The sequence below is a fragment of the Chinchilla lanigera genome, unplaced genomic scaffold (assembly GCF_000276665.1).
Source record: "Chinchilla lanigera isolate Chin_1 unplaced genomic scaffold, ChiLan1.0 scaffold00028, whole genome shotgun sequence".
NCBI lineage: Eukaryota > Metazoa > Chordata > Mammalia > Rodentia > Chinchillidae > Chinchilla > Chinchilla lanigera.
This window is the reverse complement of record NW_004955429.1, coordinates 15758367-15783845: the sequence shown is the minus strand read 5'-3', so window position 1 is coordinate 15783845 and position 25479 is coordinate 15758367. Positions and strand designations below refer to the sequence as shown.

Genomic DNA, 25479 nt, shown 5'->3' with positions numbered 1-25479 from the left:
GCAGACCTTATTCATTTGTCATGTTTACTGCTTTTGAAAATTTGTTTAACTTACAAAACACTATTGCCTCTCTCTCTCCACAGCATTTTATCTTCACATCTGGCTTGGGGACCATCAGCTTACAGAGTCCACTCACGCCTGCTAATGTTTCCACAAGCTTTATTTTGAAATTTGGTGCACTTTGGCTTTGAAATATGCGTATGGAAAATTTTTAACATAAGAAGCCCTGAGTGCATTGTTATTTTTAACTAGATGTATGCAACTGTTAAATTTTGTGTTTCTTGGGTTTTGTTTGCCACAGCTGACTGGGAATAGTCCCAGTGAGGAAATCAGGTCAGCAAAACAGCTGCAGTGGTGGAAAGGGGGCCAGTGGCCATGAGAAAGAACCAATCAATGAGTCTCTTTCTGGATGAATGTGGTGTTGTGGGAAAAGCAAACACCTTGCAGATGTCAAATGTTAAGCTTCTTCCTATGAGGTGTCTCTTACAGGTGCAGAAAATGATAAATACAAATATAATAATATAAAATTATAAATATATGAATATATGGCAGTACTTCATGGATTGATGAATACATATAAAATATAGCCAATGAAATGGAACGTGTATCCTAAACTACGCGTGATTCTAAATCTATTGAATATTCAGGTAGTACAGGTGGAAGGCATCTAATGCTTTTCATCTTGGAAAGCAGCAGATGTGCTAATCTAACTCCTTCCACCTACTTGTGGGACTATAGGTACATCATTTAGACAACCAGGGCCTCAGTTTTATTGTCTGAAACCAGCACATATCACAATTTGGTTATCTTCTCTCCCTCACTCCCTTTGGAAATATGTGATTCTCTGGAATTGGTTTCATGCACTTCCATTTTTTAGCTCAGTGCCAAAAGTTCCACTGAAAGAATAGTAGGTAGTATTTTTCTTGTGTCAAGGCTGATGCTCCAACCACAGGAAAGAGTCACCCAATGCCTCCCCCAAGGTCCTGACTACATTCTTGTTGTCAGATGAAAAGTCAGATGCTCTATGCTGCTGTGTGTACCTGGAGTGTCCCCCAAAGGCCCATGTGTCCAACGCTTGGTCACTGGTCTGTGGGGCTACTGGGAGGCCATGGAACCCTTAGGAAGCAGGGTCTAGAGGGAGGTTGCTAGGTTATTTGGGGCGTGGCCTTAAAGGGGATATGGAGACCTCAGCCCCGCTGCTTCCTTTGCTTCCCAGCAGCCATGAGGTGAGCAGCCTCCCGTGCTATGCATTCCCACAGCTCACAGTAACACAGTCACGCAACCACAGACCAAAACTTCTGAGACCACTGGCTAAAACCTTTCCACCAAAGTAGTTTATTACCTCAAGTATTTTGTCAACATAGCAGAAAGCTGCTTAATAAACTCTTGGTCATATGATAAAATAATCCCTACACTACTATACACCACTATATTTCATGTTTAGATGTCCCTAGACGGACCCTTGCAGAGACCAGCACTGCCATATGGGGCTGTTTTCTATAATGAATGTGCAGGTTTGTGCCAAAGAATTAATTAGCATCTTTCCTAAAAGGTTATGCCATCAGAACAATTTGCTGAAGCCTATAAATCAGTAATGGCAAACCTTTTAGACAGTGAGTGCCAAACTGCAACCCAAATCCTACTTATTTATTGCAAAGTGCCAACACTGCCATCAAACCTGAATTCTGAGGTTTCAGTTTAGAAAAAACAACTCTACGTTAACATCTTTTGTCTTGAAAGAACAGAATAACACCCATGCCGTAGGTTTGCCAACACTGCTATAGACTCACAGTTCCCATTTATACAAGTAATTATAGTTCTCTATGATTCTTTAGGTCTTTGTGCACCTGTAAACACACACTTGCATGGCCACCAGGTACACGCCACTCAAGTGTGCAACCTTTCACTTCTTACGTGGCGCACTTTTCCCTTAGAACTATATAATCTTCATTTGGAATGGCTACAAAACAGCCAAGTTGAAAAAAACAATTTTTTGCCATCTTTACCTGTTTCAGACTGAAAGAGGTAATCAAGGTCTATTGTTAGTGTGTTTTTGTCTGTTTTTTCCTTACATCTCTTTAGTATTTGTTTAATGAAAGGAGCTACAGTAATACTGAGCTCATACATACTTATTTACAACAGCTGTATTTTCCTGAATTTTATCTTTTCATATTATCAGATGCCAGTTTTTGTTCTGCTTAATACTTTTAGGCCCTAATTTTTACCTTGTGTAGTGTTAAGCTACACACACAGATACACATATGTGCTTTGTTTTCTTGGCTGACATATCTTGTCCACACTCTTTAGTTTTTCTATTTTACTTTGTGACTCAACCCAAAATTCTTTTCCTAATGGGTAACTTATATTTACATGTATTATCCATTAGTATAATGCACATAACACTTTAATATATGTTAGGTCTTAGGTCTATGATATTTTGTATATTTTCTTTTTAAGATCCTGCATTGTAACAATTCTTGGTGACATTTTCCACATATTAACAACTCTAAAATCAGGTGTAGTATAGTGGAGCAAACCATGGTTTAAACAGCAACTTTTTTTCTTAGTAATGATGAAAATAATAGCAATCTTACAACCAAGACAATCCAAGTTTTAAAAAGTTTTAGTGTATGTTTTGACAATGCATGTGACTTATTTCCCTTACCTTTTACTGCAGCTCATCTCTTAGGAAGGTGTGCATTTTGTTCTAGTGATTATTTTATACTAATGCATATACATAATACCTAAAATCTCCTATTTCTTTTACTGTCTGTCGACTCCCTTAAACAGTAGAATTACTTTCTGTCTCTCTGTCCCCAGTTCCCTCCCTCTTTAGCTACTCAGGTTTAGTCAACAATATTATGGCTGTTTGTGTTTATCTTCTCATTCCTAAATTCTCTTACATTTGGACAACATAATCTGTCAGCATTGACAACAACATAATCCACAAGCTTTTTCTGTTTTTTTACCTTATTTGTACACTGACAAGAAATGTAACACTGACATTACATATCACCAACTTTCCTCTAACAAAACACGCCTACATTTAGTAGGTCATTGTCTCTCACAGTCCCAAGGGCTGGTGAAGTGTCTCGTCCATGCTTCCAGGCAGGCCCAGCATTTATGGGAGCTGCACTGGGGCAGCCCTTGAGAGCCTCCCTTAAAAGTCTGGCTTGATGTCAGTGGCAGCCAAGGCCTCGCTTTCCTCATCCTCCAGCAGGCTAGCCTGGGCTTGTCTGCCTGGAGGCAAAAAGGCTTCCAGCAGCAAAGGAAGCATCCCTGACACACTTTGCAAGTCTCTGCCTGCCTGTTTCCCACCACCATTTCCCACCACTGTTCCAGTGACCAAAGAAATCACAGGGTCCAACCCAGAGTCAGTGTGGGAGAGGGGCATCTGACAAGTCTACCTTATTCTCATATCCATTCTTCTTTGCTTTGTGTGTGTTTTACATCTGGTGTGTATTCAACACTCAATCTTTCTCTGAAGTTTCCCCTGTCAGCCCTTGGTTGGTTGGAATTCTTCTTCCAATGGCTCCCTCAGGAGGGGCTTGCAACAATGGAGGCAGGGGAAACATCTTCCAGTGTAAATGTAGGTTCTAGCTGGAGCCCTGACCTTCAGCCTTTAAGACAGAGCTTGATAGAGGGAAATGTGGATAGAATGCATAGCCTAGAGACCAGCCCACTCACCTGGCCAAATTTCCATCTCTGGTATGTGAGTCTGGTTTTCCACAGAAAAAGAACCAATAGGATGTGTGTGTGTGTGTGTGTGTGTGTGTGTGTGTGTGTGAGAGAGAGAGAGAGAGAGAGAGAAAGACAGACAGACAGACAGACAGACAGAGAGACAGAGACAGAGAGAGACAGAGAGACGGGCAGACACACAGACAGAGAAAGAGACCAAAAGGCAGAGATATTTATTATGAGAATCCACTACCCCAGTTGTGAAGGCCACAAAATCCCACAACCTGCCACCTACAGCTGGAGAATCAAGAAAGCTGATGGTGCAGTTCATCCCCCATCTGAAGGCCAGCAAGCCAGGAGGGCAGATCGATTGTCACTCCTTGTCAAATCTGAAGCCTGAGAACCAGGATCTCTGATGTCCAAGGGCAGGAGAAGATGGATGTCCCAGCTCAAGAAAAGACTGCAAATTCTCCCTTCCTCTGCTACTTCCACTCTGGAGGCCCCCAGGGGACTGGATGGTTGAATGAGGCCCATCCACTTTGGAGAGTGGATCTCTACTCAGTCTACCAATTCTAATGGAACACCCTCCTAGACACACCCAGAAACAATGCTTGTCCAGTTCTCTGGATGTTCCTGTCAAGTTGACACATGAATGTAACCATCACCCATGTGCTAGTTCTTATTCAAAGTGGGTTGTCAGCCTCAGGTCTCACTGAATCCAGAAGGAAATCCTTCATCAAGGAGCCATGCTGAAATCTAAACACCTGGGTGCAACTGAAGTCTCTGAAGTGGGGCCCTTCCCTTCATTCTAATAGGGCCCTTCACACAGTAAAGTGGATCATTGTTCAGCTGTTCATTGGCTCCCACATCATTTCCCACACTGTGTAACTGCCACCCTACAGGAAAGAGGCAGACTTCCCTGTCCCACAAAGAGCTTTGCCAATGAACTATTACGACAGCAGATGCAAACAGAGGCTTGGAGCCCATGCATGGTCGGGCATCTACCCTTGCCTTGCCTTGCCTTTCCCAGGGGGACCTTCCTGGCTAAGCCCACTGACACAAGGAGGTCTAGCGACATGAGCAGCAGAGATGGCCCAGCTGACCTGCAGATCCACTGTGAGAAGCAGAGCACCCAGGCCAACTTAATCAGATGAACCCAGCCAACCTATGAGAGTGAATGGAGACTGTTAAGCAATTGAGCTTGGAGGCTGTCACACACTAGTATTGCTGCCACTGTGAACTGCAACTGTGGGGATTTTGTGAGTATCCATGCCCCTAGCAAAACCTTCAAAGGCTCTGATGAAAGGATGACCTACTTCCTGGTTGGGCCACCATCCTCCCAGGCCCAGGCTGTGACTTCCCCTCCCACAGCCACCCATTGCAGGGCACAGAACCATGCCCACAGAGTGGCCAGGAGCCATGCAAATGATATGCATGGCTTCTTCCATTTGCCAAGCCTGCTTTTCCCCTGCCATGCCCAGTTTCCCAGATATCTCCAGCTTTTCACACATAGCACAGAGCCATAGACCCAGGAGTCCCTTCATAGCTATTATTTGAATAAATTAATCCATGGATGCATTAAAGGTCGTTTTCTGAAAGCGACAAAGGACTCATGGGAGTTAAAAGGCACACCATTCCTTGTATCTAATGCATTTAAATACACCAATGACATTTTGAACAAAGAAGCAAATTCACCAGAATTAGATTTTGATTGCATTTCATTTAAAATCTAGCTCCAGTAATTCAACGTTGACACACATTTTAATGGGCTGCTGGGACTCTGTGACCAAAGAAGAAGTAAAATTTCATTAAATATCTTTGGGCTTTTCCAAAATTGGTGCTAAGGGAAACCTGTTAGGCTTAAAAGACATTTGTCCCTTGGGCTAATAAACTTGCTTAATCACTTGGCAGAATTAAAACTGGACTCTTCACTGCTGTACTTCTCAGAACTTTTAATATGCTAATACACATTGTACAGCACCAAGAGGGTATTAGTATGCAGCATTTCCTAAGCCAATTTGGCCCTAGAACCCTGAGAACTATTTGTGCTCAGGACGCCTGTATGATTCATATCAGCCCATGGAACGCAGGGGAGAAACTCTGATCTTTTCCAGTGACCTACGAGGTAATGAATCATTCTGTCACTTGCACAGTTATATTTAAATCCCACCATCCTGGCCCTAAATTGACTACCCCAGTGGTTGGTCACCTTTTCACGGTTACAGCACATTGAAGGAATTGAAAGGCTCAAGGCTGGGGGTAAGAGGGAGTACGGGGGGTGAAAGCCACTAAACAAATCAGAAATAATTGCAATGAAAACAGTTTTTCGGCTGAACAAAGTCTCATAGGCCTATAAAAAACATCCATGGTTATCTCAGTATTCACCCTCCAACACTGGGTCTTTGACTAGAATTTAGTGAGTGGACCCAAGCTAAAAAGGCAAGGATGTGAAGCCTCCCAGGGAACACTGCTTCCTGGCACCACCATTGACAGACAACACTCCCTTTCTTGGTGCTAAGCTTCCTCTTCCCGGCCAGCGCCTGCTCAGTGCTGTGCCACACAGAAGCTCGCTTGTACTAAAACAGTCAGCTGCTGCGAAATTCCACAGCTTACCTGTCCTTGGAGATCACAGTGTCTCACTCAACAAGCTCCCAGCAACTGGAGAGGAAGTACTGACCTGGCAAATCTCATAGCACTGAAAAATAAAGAAACACCAGATATTATAGCATATCAAAGGGACCCCAGTTTTTCCTCAAATGTACCTTGGTTCACTTTATTTATTTCAAAACTTTATTGTTATTTTAACACAAAAAGAAAAATGCCTCCAGCCTCCTTGGTTTACCAAGGAATGGGAATATGTAGTCTCATGACTACACAAGTCAAGGGTGACAGTCTGCATGTACAGTGCTGTAGTGTGGCCTGTGCCCGGAAGGCTTGGTCCCCAACCTGTGGCACTCTTTGGAGGTGAGGTCAAGTTGGAGGTCTTTATGTCAAGGGTTGGGTCATCAAAAGTAGACATTGGAACACCTACTTCCCTTCCTCTCTTTTTGTTCCTGACCATGAGATGAAAATGCTGTCTCCACCACTTACTTGCACCACCACACACTGCCTTGCTGCAGGGCCAAAACAATAGGGCCAACCAATCATGGACTGAACTCCCTAAAACTGTGAATCAAAATAAACTTTTCCTCTTTTTAAGTTATTTATGTTGGGCATTTTGCTACAGTAATGCAAAACTGACTGACACATATGGAAAGTTCAGGGATGGTCAATAGGTGCATGTCTTAAATTTTCTGCATGGTATAGAATGTATGGCTTGTATCTGCTGCAGAGCCTCTCAGTGAAATCCACTGAGAGACTGTAGTACAAGCGAATCCAGAATGATTCCACCTGTTAAAATGAAATCCACATTTCCCTGCAATGGAAATGAGGCAGTAGGCTGGTGTGTGGGTGCCAATGTGAAGAACAATGATATTTTCCATCATGCCCCAGCCTATGAAGCAGTGTTCATATACAAGAAATAAACACATAAAGCATATATCTGTTCTGTCAGTATGCACCAGTGCTGGATGGTCTTCTCCAAGACAAGGGATGAGGGCGAGGCTGCTGTACAATTCACACCAAGCCCTTTTTACTAGTCAATCATTAACTAGTTAGAAAAAAACAGCTGAAAAGATGAGGGCCTATAAATAATACACACTGTTTAAAAAAGAAAAAAACTGTACAACCAGTGTCCATGAAGAAAAAAAATTAAAACTACCAAGGACTAGCTGTATCAGAAGACCCTAATAGATGGAAAGGCATGGTCTAGAGTATTCAATATGCAAAATTATGGTTCCCTAAACTATTATTTTAGGGGTTTTTGTGATTTTAGAAAAAAATTACAAAGTAAGTGTTCTGAGAAATTAGATAAAACAATTGTAACACTGAAGTAGGAAAAATAGATGTATGAGGATTGCCAAAAAATTTTTGAAAAGCACAAGAAACTTCCAGTTTGTATCAAGGAATATTAAATAAAGCTACAGGAGTTAAAGTGGAGTCTTAGGGGCTGGGGATTTAGCTCAGTGGCAAAGCGCCTGCCTGGCAAGCGCAAGGTCGTGAGTTCGGTTCCCGGTACCGGAGAAAAACCAAAAAAAATAAATAAATAAATAAATAAAGTGGAGTCTTAGACAGGACAAACAGAATAGAAGCCAGTGCATAAATAAACAGAAGTAAAAAGGGAAACTTGGTATAAGAAGAAAGTTTCAGATAAATGTTTGCAGATACAAATATGTTTACTTGGATTTAAACATTAAATAGTGTATACATACATTGAAACATCACATGGCATCCATAGATATGTACAATTTGTATGTCGTGATTTAAACTGATTCAAGTTTTTAAAAAAGAAAAGATTTCAAATAAGAACACTCCAGGTAAGCCTAGGGGTAAAGAAGACAGAGCCAGAGCCACATACTCAAAACACCCTGGAGATCTCCACCTTCTGGTCTCAAGCTGTCTTGAATTTCATCTGACAGCAAGGCATCTCTTGGTGCCCACAGACACTCCTGGAGAGATCGAAGCCTCAGCTACCATGGGTTAATATGTAATTTTCAAAAAGGTAAATCAAGAAAGAACAGGGTCTGCTATTCTATGCTAACAGCTTTTCAGTACTGTCATCAGTAGGAAAAGTGCAGGGCTGTGTTAGCTTTCTGTTGCTCTGACAATACCTAAGGACATCAATGCATAAAGAGAAAATTGTTATTTTGGCTCAGTTTTCAGTCCATGATCAGGTCACCCTGTTTCTCTGGGCCTGTGCCGAGGTGGTATGTGATGGCTGGAGTCCATGGCAGAGCAAAAACACTTGCCTAGTGGCCAGGGAACATTTAGAAGAAGAGGCTAGGGATCCCTAATCTCCTCCAAGGGCACACCCCCAATCTACCCCAAGGACCATCCACTCAATCCCACCTCTCAATGGTTCTTCCACTTCCTAATAATGCCACTCTGGGTGCCATGCCTTCAACACATAGGCCTCTGAGGGACATTCTGTAAACTACAGCACTCTATAAGAGAAGGCAGGTCCCTGCAGCCTGAGGACATGACCCAGAAGCTACCCTCACCATTTTTTTTTTTTTTGGTTTTTCTCCGGTACCGGGAACCGAACTCACGACCTTGAGCTTGCCAGGCAGGCGCTTTGCCACTGAGCTAAATCCCCAGCCCCTACCCTCACCATTTCCTCTCACATGCCCTGGCCTGAACTAGATCGCAGGGTCATATCTAGATGACAGGAAGATGGGCAGCCACATGCATGAATTAATTCTGTGATAGTGGGAGTTGAGGAGAATGGATATTGAAGGACCAGAAGTCTTTGCAACCACTGTAGCACAGTATGTGGTGCACAATCTGTTTTATATAGGATACACCCCTACACTCACACACATGCACCCTGATGCTTACAAGAATATTAGGACTCTGAATGAATTTGACTTTTTTACTTGACCTGTTTTGATTAATTAGTGACTTTTAACCACTGATGAGACAAAATACCTGATTCCCAAAATTAAAGAGGGAAAGGTTTGTTTAGCTCACAGTTTGTAGAGGTTTTAATCCATATTGGCTGGCTCCAAGACAGGATGGTGTGGTAGAGGGGCAACAGATCACGGCAGCATAGTGGTAGAGAAAGTAAATGCAACAAGTGCAAAAAGCGGTAAAGGACAGGAGCAAGCCTCTCTTCCTCCCTTATATTGTATGCAGGCTACCTATCCCAGGGAGGGTGCAGCACTCACACCTCCAATCCCAGCACTAGACAGTGAACCAATCACAAACTCTAGATTTAGCCACCTTCAAAAAGCCTGCCCCACATGACCACATGAGGCTATGGGGGACATCCAGACACAAATCATAGCATTCCACCCCAGGCCCCCAAAGATATACTTTCCTTTATGCAAAAGGCATTTAGTCTATTTCCAAGAGTTGCCAAAGTCCCAAACAGTTTTAGCATTGCTGAAAAGTCTAAGTCCCAAGTCTCCTTTGAGATATAAAACAAACTCTTAACTGTGACCCCCTGTATAAATGAAAAGAAAGTTAAGCAATTTTAATGTTTAATGGCACAAGATAAACATTTCTATTTTAAAAGTTACAAACAGGGGGATATAAAAGATTGGGACCAAAGCAAGTCCAAACTCTGGCAGGGCAAACAGTAAGTCCTGTAGTTTTATGTGAAACATCCAAAGCAATTTGTGGCAAATTGTGAGCTCTAAAAGGCTTGCATGACTCTACCCCTCTGGCACTTTTGGTGCCACTTTTTGTAGCTCCCATGGCTTTTCTCTTGGGCCCACTTTACTCCCTCCTGGTAGGTTTTCTCAGACAATCCATGTTTTTTACTTTTCAAACTTTTGGCGTCTTTACTGTATCATTGGTTTTTCCTCACAGCTTTATATATTGCCCTCTCAGGGGCACAGTGCCTGGCCTCCCAAGCCTTTTTTTGAAATCTGGGTGGAAGTCTTTTTAACTTCATAACTCTTGCATTTTGTATGTGCCTAAAACCAGAGCCACATGGACAATGCCAAGGTCTGCTGCCAGCTGGAGCAGTAGCCCCCTCTCTCTTGGCTGTAGGGGTTGAATGCCTGTATTGCTGAGCACTCTGAATCCAGTTTTAAAAAACAAATTTTCTATGCTGTTGCCATTTTGAAACCTGGTGTAGCTGCCACCATTCTGGGACATGGCGCTCTGCAGCTTTCTCTTTTCAAAGCAAAGTCTTTCACTTCGCAGTTTTGAGGTTGCAGTGGGTGGGGACTTGCAGCTTTCTGTGATGCCCTCAGGCCATTTTTTGTATTTTTTTCAGTTGTTTTTTTTTTTTTCTCAGAAATCGAGATCTCTTTTGCTCTATTTTTGTAGTCTGTACCTTTACTGGAGCTCCTCTTTTTGGCTAAATTTATAGCATTTTAAATCATTTTGCTGGGCCCTCTGCTCTTGATTTGCAACATAAATCTGGCTAAAAGCCCCCAACAATAGCCATGCCACTGCCTCAATGTTTCACTGCCTTGAAATTTTTTTCACAAGATTAGCTAGTCTACCACCCTTCATCTCAGTCTCAGGGAAAGTCTTTGGACATGAGCAAAATGCAGATGAACTGTTTGTCAAGACATAATATACATCATCTGGAGTTCAATAGCCAATGCAGTCTTTCTTCCCAGCAGAAACCTCCTCAGGCTGGTCTTTATCTGCCAAATTTCTATCAGCTTTCTGGTCTTCTGACCTCTGACCAGAATCTCCCATATAGAACAGTCTAAAGTATTCCAGTGCTACTCTTTCAGGTGGCATCTCAGAACCTTTCAAAACTATTCCCATAAGCCATTCTTAAAGGCTCTTGAACCACATGGTCAGATATAGTCACAGGAATGATCCCACTTCTGGTACCAAATTTTGTTTCAGTTACTTTTGCCATTGCTGAGAACAATACCTGACACCCAAAATTAAAGAGCGAAGGGCTTATTTAGCTTACAGTTTGTACAGGTTTTAATCCATACTGGCTGGCTCAAAGGCGGCATGGCATGGTGGAGGGACAACAGTTCATGGCAGCATGGTGGCAGAGACAGCAAATGCAATAAGAGCAAAAGGGAGCAAAAGGAAAGAGCAAGCCTCTTTCCCTTCCCTATATTGTAAATCCAGGCTACCTGCCCTAAGGAGGGTGCAGCACTCACACTTGCAATCCCAGCACTAGATAATGAACCAATCACAAACTCTAGATTTAGCCATCTCCAAAAAGCCCATCCCCTCATGAACCCATGAGGCTTTGGGGGGATATCCAGGCACAAATCATAACAATTCCAGTTATTAAAATGGACGTATGTCTCAGGAGAGCTTTTTCCAGATGAATGACATAAATTAAATCTAGGTCAGAGATTTTAAAGTGGAAGACGTATCACAGGTGTCATAAGTCAGCTCCTTCAGAAACAGCCTTTGAATCTCTAAGGTGTGTGTGTGGTCTACTGGAGAATGCATGTGAATCAGCACCTATAAGGAAGGAAAGACTGGCCAGAAAGAGAAGTCAGGCTGAAGAGCAGCTACAGGCCAGGCTTCTGCTGACATTATAAAGGGTGTGGGAGCTGGGATTAGCCCTTCAGAGCTATCCCCAACTGAGGGATTCTGTATCCTCTCAACCACCAGCCCCTGAATGCACACTGTCTCCAGGGAGGAGATGAAATCTTGGGTAGGGCTGCTCCCTTGAACTCAGGGCAGTGCCAGCAGTGGACACCTGGAGAGCCTTTAGCAGCTAACACATGGTTGGGTAAATGTGCCTCTGTCCTGCAGGGGGGCTGAGTGGGTGTAATGGCATCTGTGATGCCAGGGATAGACATTAGAGCATGGCCCAGAGCCAGAGAGTGAAGGAAAGGAAAATCAGAAATAGTACTTGACACATGCTGTGTGCCATCATTTGTCACCCTAGGTGTTACCTTAATTAATCTCAGCAGTCTTGCAAGTGGAGTGCTTACTTTTACCATTTTTTTAATCTATAGAAACTCAAGGTCAATGATATTAGTAAAACTTGCATAAGAAGAGGCTGTAGGTAAATAGTAGAGCCAAGATTCAAACCAGGACAAGGATCTTTTACTCCAAGGCCTTTTGCTACCTTCTCACAAAGATGAGGCATTATCTGGCTCGACTAGGGCAAAAAATGCTAGCAGCCTCTAAGTAGACCTGTAAAACCATGCTGGCAACAAAAACCAAGAAGGAAAAGTTCTGCTATAAGTCAGAAGTAGGGCAAGCAGGTCAATAACAGAAGACAGAACTCCTTCCAGAAGCTACTATATTTCTTTGAGTGTTCCTGAACTTAAATCTGTGCAAAAGCATATAACGTGAATCAAAGCAAGAGAAAAAATCCAACAAGCCAACATTGAATGACTCTGTAAAATACCTGGACTGAGCTTTTCAAAAGTGTAAGTTATACAAGGCAAAGAACTGTTCCAGATGAAAAGAGACTGAATAGAAATGACAAGTAAATGCAGTAGGTGGTCCTGAATAGGGGAAATTGTAGAAAAGACAATGTTCCACCTTGGGCCAATTTTTTTTTCTTTTTTTTAAATTTTATTTTAAAGAAGAAAAAACAATAAAAACAATGATACAGAATTTCAAAACAAGATAATAGGAAATTAACAATGGTTAATATATTGTATATTGTTACCTGCAAAGTAGTTGCTCAGATTACAAGATACAGGCATGCAAAATTGACCAAACATTATAAGCAAAAACTGTTCTTTTCAATGAACTAATAGAAATTAGTAGTATAATTATCTTAGCTATCTTATATATATATATATATATATATATATATATATATTCATTTTCCCTTCCTTCTTTTCTCCTTTCTCTCAAGCCAGTTGTTCTTTTCCTTTTGAGCAGTTTCTTTCCCTTTCACAATATTTATTGCACATTTTTTTTAAATTTTAGAGAGAAAAAAGATAGTGCAGCAGGTTAGTAGGCCAGTTATAGTAGTTGATACATTAGTTGTTACAATAGTTGATACATTTCCAATTTCCTAACAGGTTCGTAGGCCGGTTAGAATAGTTCATACATTGCATATTGTTGTCTTCCTACTAGTTAATCAGAGTACAGTACATAGATATTATTTCTTGTCTAAACAGTATTAGCATAAAGCATTCTTTCCAAGGAACTAAGAGAAGTTAGCTGTAAAACTATCTTAACTAGTTTCAGACAACAGTATGCAATATAACAACCATTGTGGAATTCCTATCATCTTGTTTAGTGAAGCTCTGTATCATATCTAATTTTTGTTACTTTTTATTCTCTTTAATTGCTTGATCAATCTTGCATTCTTACATCTGGTAATCTGAGCAACTTCACTGAAGATCACAGTGTTATATAACAACCATTGTTTTTATTGTTGTTGCTTTTACCATTTTTGTGTTGTATTGTTTTTGTCTTTGTTGTTGTTATTTTGTTATTGTTTTTTCTCTTTAAAATAAAAAAATAGGGAAAACTATCTTAATTATCTTGTGTACATATATAATTTTTTTCTTTTTCCCTTTCTCCCTTTCCCTGACTGCATACACAGTAATAGCTTTGCTGGTGATATGAAACATCCAGCTTTGGTAACATACTAAAGATATCTAAAAGAGTGCCTTAGTTCCTAGCATTCCATGCTTAACTGGTTAGGGGCCTCAAGGGAAAGGGTCACAATGTCTGGAGTTTGCTCGTGTCCAATTTGTTGCTGTAACTGAAAATTGGACCCTAGGTAATTTATTTAAGAAAAGAGATTATGGAGGTTGGAAAGTCCAAGGTCCTGTGTTTGCATTTGGTGAGGGCCATGTGCTGCTTCTACTCATAGCACAGAGCAGAAAACAGAGACAGAGGATGAAGCGGAGCCCTGCCTTTATAACTCAGGGTCCAACTGCTAGGCTTGTCTAGGCCACAGAATGAAGGGGAGTTTTCTTGGGAGTAGGTACATGTGTATATCACATCTTCATTCTTTTTATGTCCCCTTCCTCCTCCTCCCAGCTCTTGGTTCCCTTCCCATTTGCAAAAGATCTAGCTCCCTGCCTTCTATTATCTATCTTTTATTTTGCTCTTTAATTCATTTGTATGTTAGGCTTCTTATATAAGAGAAGCCATGTGATACTTAAGCTCATGTGTCTGATTTATTTCACTTAACATTATGGTCTCAAGATGCGTTCATTTTCCTTCAGAGGACTCAATAGAGTAGTATTTCACAGTGTGTAAATTCCACATTTTCTTAATCCAGTCACCTGTTAACATGAGTTTTGTTGAAGACAAACTGTTCAAATTATAATTCATAATTTTAAAAACACATATTTCTTAAAAATTTAGCAACATTTAAATTTCTTAAAATTATATAAGAAATTACACACACACACACACACATATATATATATATATATATATATATATATATATATATATATGCCAAAAAAAAAGAGAAAGTAAAAGTGCAAGTTAAACAGTTTATTGACCTGGGTAAAGGTATATTAGTAACCATTGTGTATGACAATATTTTGAACGTTTGAAGTTTTCTCAAAGTAAAAATAAGGACAAATACATTCCAAAACTAGAAGAGTCAATACAAGAAGCATTTGGCCACTCTAAAGGAACTCAGAACTCACCACCCTGGCTCTAAGGGGTAAATGTTATATTTGATAAAAAGTACAGTAAATTAGGATCACTGAATGTTCGTACGCTTGAAACTGATCCTAGGAAAATTTCTCACATGTATAGTTTGCCGAGTACTTAAGAAAACATCAGAAAAGATTGTGAGGACCTCTACAGGCCAATATGAACCCCTCCCTGACAAAAACTAAATAATATACGCAAATTGGGCTAGACTAATCTCATCTTGTTTTCTAAAATAAATGAATGATTATCAGCCAATGAATCTTGACTTTGGCAGCGTTTTACAAAATCCTCGTGGATAAGGTAATACCACACTAGAGGACATTTTCACAGCAACTTGCGTAATTATCGCTCGGTGAAAACTGACTGGATCTGCCTGGGGTTGAGTGTGCAATAATACAATCCCAAGATGGATTAAACAAACAAGTTCATTGTCTGGCAGCTCTGGAGACTTGTAAGTCCAAGGTCAAAGGCGGCAGCAGCTTGGACTCTTTTGAAGAAGGACCAGATTCAGGCTTCTCTGCCCAGCTGGTCAGTGCTCACTGTCGTGTTTACCCTGAGTCCTCCTGTGTTCATGCCTGTCTTCAAGTTTCCCTTTCTATAGGACACCAGGCGTACTGCATAGAGTGTATTCAGATGAGTTCATTTTAGCTTGATCACCTCTATCCAGACTCTGTCTCAAATAAGGTCCCGTTTGGAGGTGCTAGGGGTTAGGACTCCAACCTAAGGATTTGAGGGGAAGGGATTCAATAGTTTCATTCTGAGGTCCCAGGGATTAGGACTCCAGCATATGAATTGGGGTGACACAATTCAACCCCTGAAGTGGTGGGGGGTCCTCTAGAACAGCATCACAAAGCTGCCCTCTGTTCAGCTCTATCAAGAAAAGATGACAACTGGGGAAATATGGACACTGGAGAATAAAAACACAAAGGGAAGATAGTAAGTGGAGCGATGGGGTGGCTGGCGGAGGAGATATGACACTGGAGGATGGGTCTGCACTGCCGCTCCCTCGCTCCCTCGAGTGCTAAGGATGTCATCCTATCTTCCACCATCTACCATCCGGAGGGAGACCCGCATCATCCTGGGTGGTGAGAGAGGATTAAATGAGGGCAAGAGCAGAAGGCATTATGCAAACTGCAAACCCTGCTAATCACAGGCGCCACTGCCTGCTGGGAGGCTTAATCAGGGTTCCAGCGGGGAGAGCAGCAAGCTGCGAGCTGCAGGCGGGCGGGCAGGCTGCAGACAGCAGCTACAATTTGTTAGCCAGAGTCCGTCTGTCATTTCTTTTACAGCTGTCTTTATCAGATTTGGGAGACAGGGATTTACTAATCTACCAATCTTATTGTGTGCTAATTTGCACAACATATTTGGGAGAATTCCATCCATTTCCTGCCATCCAAAAGGGTTTAGATAAGTCAGTGCTTCTAGAGATTCTACACAGCTTCATTTTAGACACCTTCTTCTCAGACCTCCCACCCCGCCATCAGCCAAAGGGTGCGGGAAACGCCTTGCTTGCTTTCTCAGTTTCCTTAGAGCAGGAGTTCATTTCTCTGCCCCCTCAAAGATGGGCAGAATTTCTGCTTCCTTTTTGGTTGCTGCTCCTTCCTCTGCCCCAAATCCTCCAACTTCCCTTCTCCTCAGATGTTGGAATCACCCCTTTCCAAAGATATCTTGGTTTTCGCTATGACACAGTCTTAAAGCTTCTGTCTTAACAGCTCCTGCCTGGGAGTTCAGGGTTCCCAGGCTCTTTGTCTGGGTCACTCCCACGTTCATCTTCACCTTGAAAAACCAGAGGTCTTAAAGTCAGGAACAGGTAAGAAATGCTTTGTCTCTTGGCTGCAGGACTCCCCAGAGTCCTGTTTTCTAATACTGTGTTCTAATCCTCCACAAAGGGACACCGAACTCAGCATTTCCTGAACTGTTCTTAGAACTCCCATCTTCCAGGACACCTTAAGGACATAACATCCCAAGGGCTGCCACGGCCTGTGGGTCTGTGAGAGAGACACTTACCCACCTTCCAAATCTCTTCTTCTCAGATACAAGCTCAACTCCCTTCTCAACCTTCCTTGTAGTAGAGGTGACCATCCAATCTAGTCCTTCCCAGTAGAAGAGTAGACATGAGGTCCACATCATCTATGACCCCACAAGCCTCTCATGCAGTCTTTTTCATCCCTTTTCCCTCTTCCTGGGCCAGGAGAGCAGGGGCTTTGGAAGACAGCACAGCCACCATTAGCTGAGGTTCCTGAATGGCTAAAGGAGGCACCTCTCTTGTGAGTTGAATACCTGCCTGGGGCTGTCTCATCAGCAAGACAGAAACTTCTAGAGCAGTGATGGTGAACCTACAGCATGCATGTCACAGGAGGCTGTTTGTATCCTAAAGCTCTAAAAGGTTCGCCATCACTGTTCTAGAGTAATATATACCAAAGATGACATGTAACCGTGAAATGTGGAGGCTGTTTATTACTTGGCCTAACTCTTGCTCTCTCCTACTTCATTCTCAGCAATTTACCCTCCGCCCTGCCTCCCTGCCCCTGAGATGATGCTCCAACAGGGTCAGTGACTTTGTAGTCAAATCCTGATCTTCTTTACCACCACCTTCTGCTCTCTGGATATCTGCAACCACATCTGAAAAAGTCAGCGGCTCTGAATATTCTTATCTCCTTCTTTGTCTTCTCCACCCCCACTTCCACTCCTCAACTTTCAGAATGCCTCCACTCCCTGTCTTTGGTCTTCCCTGCTCTTCCACCACAGCTTCTCTCTCATTTCATGCCTCTCTCATCTCTCTAGTCACTCAGTGCTTCAGGTCGATGGCAGCTCTTCAAATCTCCCTTGCCTGACACTGGTGCCCCATGTCCTTCTTCCAAGTTTCACAGGATTTCTTCACTTAGAATCACAGGCCATAGGGCAGAAGTAGCCACACAACTGGTTCACTGGAATTCCCCTACTTCTTCCCTAACCCTCCAGGTCATGGCCCCAGAGGCCTTCTCTAACTGCTTCGCATGTAGAGTCATCACATCTCACCTCTTTCTAATTCCTTAGCCTGTTTTATTTTTCATCATCACCTTGCCACTGCTTTAAAATACATCTAATTTTGTTTATGATGTGTCTCTCCCACTAGAATATAAGTTCCATGGTGCTGGAGCTTTCTACTTTTGCTAAGTGTTCAGTGCCTGGGATGTGAAGTAAGTGTTCAACAAAACTTTGTTGAAGGAACTAAGGCTCAAAGTTCTTCTGCTCATATAGTAGTAGTAGAGTTCAGATGTCAGTCCTGTGAGCTCTCCCCTGGGCTCTTTCCACTACCTGGCCCCCTGAAATCACTTTCAACGTACAATGCCCATCCCTCATCTGGTGACCCCATTTCTAACACTGACACGTTTAGCCTCAGGCTCCTGGCTAAAGATATCTAACCCTATAGTTAGTTGTCTTTGACTCTTTACTCTCTTCTCTTACCTTGATCTAACCCATGTGGCATCTTATCCCTCAAAAATTTCTCTTTGCTCATCTTTGCTTCTCCCCTAATCCTTCACCTCAGACTCTCAAAATAAATTTTTGTTGATCTCCTGGGCTCCACTCTCAGGACCATACAAAAAATGTCTTGGTCCCCTCTATATTCAGAGAATATTTCTAGGAGGAGACTCAAAAAACTAATGATAATCCCTTGGGAGACAAGAAACCGGAAGCTGGGGGACTTGGGATAGGCTTTCAACTGTATGTGCTTTTGAGCAGGATGCATTTTTACCAGTTGTATTATTTATTTTGCAGTAAGAACACTTTTAAAATACTGTATTTCAGGTTTATTTCTTTCAGGTGCAACTTGAGGACAGAATATATCTCTTAAATCATCCAAGTGAAAGGTCTAACATGGAATCAGCACTGGATAAAGATTGCCACAATTCCAGGAAGGGAGTAACCACGGTTGATGAGCTTGGGACAGGGTCCTTGGACACCACCTAGAGAGCAACTTTAGCTGAATGGTGAGTATATGGCCACCGCAGCACAGGTCACATATTTGTAACCACTGGGCATAAAGAGGAAAGGAGAAAAAGCCACTAGGAAGGGCAGCCAAGGTAACTGAAAGACTTAAGGATTTATTTTTTAAGGATCAGAAAAGGTTTCTATGCTAAAAGGCAGCAAAGAGGATTAAGATGCTAGAGACTGATTATCTGTCACCTTACCAGATTACATTCTCCAGTGAACCATGTCTATTTAGTCACAATTGTATTCGCTAGCATCTAGCTACACCTGGCACAGAATCAGTACATGATAACCATCTGTGAAATGACCACAGGAAGGGACAGATGGCGAGGGAGGCATTACCCTTCTGACACCAATGCCAAATTAACAGGACAAAACACAGAATTCAGGTGGGACTTTAAAGAGAAGCTGAAGTACATGGGTTCACTGGTAGACCAGACCTTTCTTCTGCAATACGGTATGAGACAGCCCTGCCCCTGGGCACTAGCAGGTAGTAGGAAGGGCGGGAGTCTGATGCAAGAAGGATGTTTTGGTAGAGAAGATACAATGAGCAGCACCAAGAGAAGATACAATGAGCAGCATCAACAACAAGGGAAAGCAAAAGCTCCCTTGTTCTACATAGAAGTCATTTGTTTCCAAAATCAATTAATGGGCCCCTGTCTTAGTCAGTTTTCTGCTGCTGTAACAGAGTACCACACACTGGGTAACTTGTAAAGAAAAGAAGAGTATTTCTCATAGTTTTGAAGGCTAGAAAGTCAAAGGTCAAGGGCCACATGTGGTGAGGGCCTTCAGGTAAGGCTATAACACAGTGAAAGGGTAGGCAAGAGCACATGAGACAGAGAATGGAGTGAGTTCCCATAGTGACTAATCCACCCCCTCATAACAACCTTCATCCATCCATCATGGTGACAGCCTCACGACATAGTGACCTCTCAAGGTTCCACCTCCCAATTCCATCAGCGGCAATTGCATTTCAACCTGAATTTTGAGAGAAACAGTTAAATACCAGCACCTGCTATGGGCCAGCCATATGCTGATTCCTGGCGAGGCAAATATAAGTGAACCACTCTCTGCCCTGAAGGCTATGAGATCCTGAATCACTGTAATGCCATGAGACAAGGGCCATCTACCAGCAGTGGTGCAGAGCAGGGGTGCTGTGGGAACACACAAGACAGCATCAGTAATTCAGCTGGCAAGCTCTTCTGGGAAAGCTACACAGAAGAGGTGATGTCCAAGCTGGATTTAGGAGACAATGAGACGTTCCCTAATCATATTTGTTCATTTCCCAACAACTCGCACTTACTCTGCGCCAAGCACTGTGTTATACTCTGGAGACACAAGGAAGGGCAGCGACAGCCACAGTCCCTGCCCTCACAGCATTTGGAAGAAGAACCATGAGCCATATGGTTATGTGAACAGAGGCAAAACTCAACCTGAGAGGAGCTGGAGATCTGTGAAGGGTGAAGGGTGAAATGAGAGCTCGTGACTCTCTAGAAACTGGGTGTGGCCAAGAATGCTAGCTTTAAATACAATATAATTTTATTTTTGTGAATAAAAACATTGGTCACCTGAGATCATCTAGACTTTCCAGTTCCCATCCTTTGCAGCTAGGTGTGGCCATGAAACTTGGTGGGGGCCAGCAACAGCTGAACAAAAGTCACGTCTGTGACTTCCAGGTGCCCCCTTGGAGGGAAGGGCTTATCTCCCTCTTACTCCTCCCCCTTGCTGGAAATGGTGGAGGTCCTCTTGGGGCAGGTGGGTGAGAAAGATGCTTGAACAGAAGTAGAACAAGGAGTTTGGGTCAATGACAGGCACCTTATCAGCCTTTCGGTGCCCACCTAGGCAGTTACACGAAAGAAATTTCCCTTCTGATTAGGAAACTCAAAAAAAAAAAAAAAAACCCAAAGGCCAGGCATGGTGTTGCATGCCTGTAATCCCAGCACTGGGGAGGCTGAGGCAGGAGGATCTCTGTGAGTTCAAGACTACAAAGTGAGCTCAAGGACAGCCTGAAATACATAGTGAGACCCTGTCTCAAAAAGACCAAAAAAAGGAAACTCTCCTAATTATTTCCTTTTTTCTTATCTTTCCTTTTTTTTTTTATTTGAGGTACTATTCTACTACTGAGCACCCCTCCCCTTTTGAGACAGCATCTCACTAAATTGCCCAGCTGACCTTGAACTTGTGACCCTCCTGCCTCAGCCTCCCAAGTGGCTGGAATTATAGGCACCCACTACACACACACACACACACACACACACACACACACACACACACACACACGACTCATTCTAATTCTGTATTGAAGCAGCCAAGCCTACATGTCTTACAGTATGCAGGTCATTACACATGCAGCCAAGCCTACATGTCTTACAGTATGCAGGCCTCAGGTCATTACTTAATAAGGCAACAAACAACTAATCATGCCTGTGTGTTTAGAAACTACTTGAGCTTGCCTAAAACAGGACTTTGAATATTCATGTGCTCAGGATTTAGGAATATCATTGCTAGGGAAATGAAATAGTGGTGGAATATGAGAAGTTTGGCTTCAAGAAGGTTTCATTTTTTTTTTTAACAAACCCTGTCAAGATTAAGCTGCGGGTGACCCAGAATCCCCTCAGGACAGAAGGCCTATCTGAACCTGACTCACTATCTCCTAAGTGTGGAAGTGTGGATTAATGAACACATAATGGCTTTGCTCTCTAGCTTCCCTTTACAGAGTCTTCAAGTAGAAGAAATATGGTTCAAGAAATATGGTCCATACCATGTTCACAACAGAAAGAAATAAAGATTATCAGTAGGAGATGGCTTTCTGTGCCATTTTTAAGATTTTGAGGAAAAGAGATCCCATTTAAAAACACATGCCTCTTGGGGGAAAATGATTTGGCATAACTTTCCAGTTAACAAAGCACTTTCTCGGGGCTGGAGATTTAGCTCAGCGGCAAAAGCGCCTGCCTGGCAAGCGCAAGGTCGTGAGTTCGGTTCCTGGTACTGGAGAAAAACAAAAAAAAAAAAAAAAAAAAAAAACAAAGCACTTTCTCACCCATTAGCTCTCCTAACTCACCCACATAGTAACCAACATGTGAGACAGGCCAACTGTCGTCTGCCTATTGTAGTCCAGAAGCTTGGTGACTTACAGGATGCCATGAGGCTGCAGGGAGGGACCAGAGCCAGGCCAGAACACTGGATGCCCCAGCTCTAGGGCCACCTTCCTTTTCTTGTACCTCTTTTTCCTCACACTCATCTAAAATTAGTGACCATTCCCTGGCCATTTGGAAGACTGAAGGCTTGGGGGGCCTACAGTTTGAATCCGGACTGTCCGGAAAGCCCTGGTGTTGAAGGCTTGCTCCCCAGCTTGGCAATACCGAAAGGTGGTAGGAGTTTGAAGAGGTGGGGGCTAGTGGAGGTCTTCCGGTTATTGGAGACAGGTCCTCAAAGGACATTTTGAGACCTTGGTCTCTTCTTTTTCCTCTTTCAGTTCCTGGCCATGAAATAAGTGGGTGTACCCTGCCATGTTCTTCTAGGGCCCAACATGGACCCAAATTTCCAAAATTATGAATCAAATTAAACTTTTGCTCTTTATAAGTGGATTGTCTCAGATATTTGTTACAGTGATGGAAAACTGGCTGACACAATAGGAAAGCAGCAGGTGTGTGCACACAGCTGGAATATGAAGCTCTGTAGGGTGAGAATGTGAACAGGTAACAACAACAACACTTTGAGCCCTTCAGACAAGAACCACCATCAAGGACAAGAAGAAGAAGAAGGAGAAGGAGGAGGAGAAGAAGAAGGAGGGGAAGGGGGAGGAGGAGAGGGCGGAGGAGGTAGAAGAGGAGAAGGAGAAGGAGGAGGGGAAGGGAGAAGACAGGGGAGGAGGAGGAAGAGAAGGAGAAGAAGAAGGAGGAGGAGGTGGTGGCCTTGCAGCTTCTGGGAAGCCCCACCCTCCCATAGAGGCCCACAGGTGTTGAACCCAAAGCTGCAAGTTCTAAAGCTAACATACAGATGTGCATGCACATGCATACACTCACACAGAAAAACAAGGACTAAACTAATTTGCCCCACCCCCAAGCTGTTCTTAAAAGTCATCCCTCAAGACTGAAAAGCCTTCCAGCCCTCTTCTTTTTGGTAAATCAGTATAAATATTTACATTTCACTAATCATTTGGTAAATGAATATTTTGAGAATCATCTAACAGCACTTAATGATAGAACCAGATATCTAACTTGGTCTCTGGATCTCAAGCCATGACAGTTCACAGGACATCTCATTTCTTATAACAAATAAAAAAGGTGCAATAAAATAGTCAAATAGGAACTGGACAAGGGCACTACAGCAAGCTGAGAAAGACTTATTAGCTTTGCACAACACTCTGTCAATAAAACCAGAAGTGGGAATATAAACAAATGTAGAAGGATTTAAATGGGGCTAATAGGTCAGAGAACATTTTTAAGAAAGGAAGAGAAGAATTTTCTCAAATAACTACACATACATAGCATGTTAAAAAGAAATGCATGCAAAGATTCTTCATTGACACAAAAACCTTCTAAAATGTTTTAAGGGAATTTACTTACCAACAAAATTGTGTTTTCAGTGTGACAAACACACACACACACAAATGAGGACCTTAATTTAAAAATGAATTGACCAATACCCGGAACATATTATACTAAAAAACACTGGTTGCATATCTGAACTTTACGTTTAAGTGGGCTCCTCCATTTTACCTGGCAACCCGACCCCATAGGCTCACACAAGGGGATTTTCTGTTCGTTTTGCAACTTTAACGGATTAAATGAAAGATCCATCACCTTGAGAAGTCCAATTTCCAGATTCTCGTTTAAAATGCCGTTGGCTTTCCTGGCCCAGACGGCAGTCTTCAGCCCTCTGGCACGCGGGCGAGCGCGGGAAGGCTCGCGCAGGCGCAGAGGCGCCGCAGGGCTGCGGTAGATGCCGCCTAGAATCTGCGCGGGAAGACTCGCGCAGGCGCAGAGCAGCCGTCGGCGCGTGCCCTTGGCCTCCTCTAGTGCCGAAGCGAGCAGCTGTCACCCAAGAGCCGAGCCAGGGCCCTCCGTCCCTCCCTCCCCCGCGGCGGGGCTCAGACCCGTGGCCCCCTGCCAGCCCTGCACCGTCTATTTATATCGCTGGGCCGGCTCAGGCCCATATTGGGCAGTGCAGCCCGTCAGGCCCCTCCCGGTGCGCTGACCCCAGGGAATCCAGGCGGTCGGGTCGCAGCACCATCCACCGCGGGGCCCTGCGGAGCAGTGGGCGTAAGTACGGGCGGAGGGCAGGGATCCAGGCGGGCACAGCCCGCGACCTTGGCGTGACCTTGAGCCTAAGGACCCTGGGGCAGCTGGGGGCTTCTGGCCCAGGTCGTGTCCACCACCCAGCACCCAGCACCCCGCTCCTCTCTGTCGGTGTGTCAGTGTCCTGGCCTTCGCCATAGCGTCTTCCTCCGAAGCCTCCACTGCCTCGCTCTCTGCCGTCCTCACCAGATGGCCAGCTTCCGTCTAAGGTAGGGGCAGCTAGGACCTAGAAGAGCGCCTGGCAGTTAGAATGGTTCGTTTAAATTCAGTAGCCGTGGCTTGTATCCCTGGGCAACTCTCTTTAACTTTAAAGCCTGGAAAATAATTGCCCCACATTTCCCCCACATGATTCTTAAAAGGAACTAATGAGCTATAATGCATATTAAAGCACTTTGAACAGTAGAAAGCACTGGGAGAGTGCAAAACATTGTGATCTCATCAAAGGAAAGGGAAAAAGGAAACTTGTCTTACTGTCTTCATCATCCATGCGCCTGGCCATTATTCACTGCCTAGCATGCAGGATGGATTATTACTGTTGAAATGAAAGCAGGTCTTTTCCACACTAGCGGGAAGCTCGGAGCACATTTAGGACGGTGCACGTGATCCGCGCATCTGCACGTGTCTGGTTTGAGCAAGATGATGCTGAAACTGGCAGCATGGAGAGGCTCAGGCGTAAAGTAGGGGTGGCCAGCCTCAATGTCCGTAAGGTAATCCAAATGAGCAGGTGAGAGGCGCACCGAGGACAGCTCTCAGCAGGGGTCCCTGGGGGCCCGGCCCTTGGAGGGCGGATGTGCTGTCCTAGAGGCAGCCGCTGGCTTTTCAGATCCTGCGTGTTGTCAGGGAATCAAAGGCTGATCGTTGCTGTTTCTTCCATTTTTCCAGGAGATGTTGGAATATTTCAGCTTACATATTGATAACTAATTTACAAGGAAGGGAGGGAGGGAGGGGGAGAAAGAAAAGAGGAAAGGAAACATTTACAAACCAATTTGTGTTCTCTGGCCTAAGTAAACCTGATGTTCCCTACGAATGGGGCCTGAATCTCAGAGAGATGATGACTGCGAATTACTTTTGAGTGTAGGAATGGAGGTAGATTTCATAATGCATCGAGCTGTATGTACGTAAGAGAATCAAGATTGTTTCTAATTCTGAATGATGTATTTGACTGGACAAGAGGTTAGCAGCTTGCAGCATCAAGCATGACTTTTGTATGTAGAAGAAAAATCTGCTAAGTGTCCTCACAGCCATGTTAAAAAATTAGAAGTGATTAAGGCCTAAGACACCCAGCCCCAAACACACACACACACACACACACACACACACACACACCTTGTGCTCTTCATGAAAGGGCAGGGAAGCATGGCATAAATAAATGGCAGCAACAGTGCAACAGCCACAAGGC

At 43.4% G+C, this 25479-nt stretch overlaps 2 protein-coding genes across 4 annotated transcripts in view; one reads left to right on the top strand and one right to left on the bottom strand.

Moving 5' to 3' along the window:
* The window catches only part of Mgll (monoglyceride lipase), a 200616-nt gene extending 176929 nt beyond the window's left edge, over positions 1-23687 (bottom strand). For both annotated transcript variants that reach the window (XM_005387048.1, XM_005387050.1), the window contains exons 1-2: positions 23586-23687; positions 6292-6373 (exon numbers count right to left, since the gene is read on the bottom strand). The gene's annotated coding sequence lies outside the window, so the exon portion shown is untranslated. The remainder of the gene's footprint in view (positions 1-6291; positions 6374-23585) is intronic.
* Positions 23688-23774: 87 nt separating this feature from the next.
* Positions 23775-25479, top strand: part of Kbtbd12 (kelch repeat and BTB (POZ) domain containing 12) — a 61528-nt gene continuing 59823 nt past the window's right edge. The window contains exon 1 of one of the 2 annotated variants that reach the window (XM_005387047.2): positions 23775-24044. The gene's annotated coding sequence lies outside the window, so the exon portion shown is untranslated. Of the gene's footprint in view, positions 24290-25479 lie in introns of both variants that reach the window. The other variant, XM_013515489.1, reaches the window with a different exon arrangement.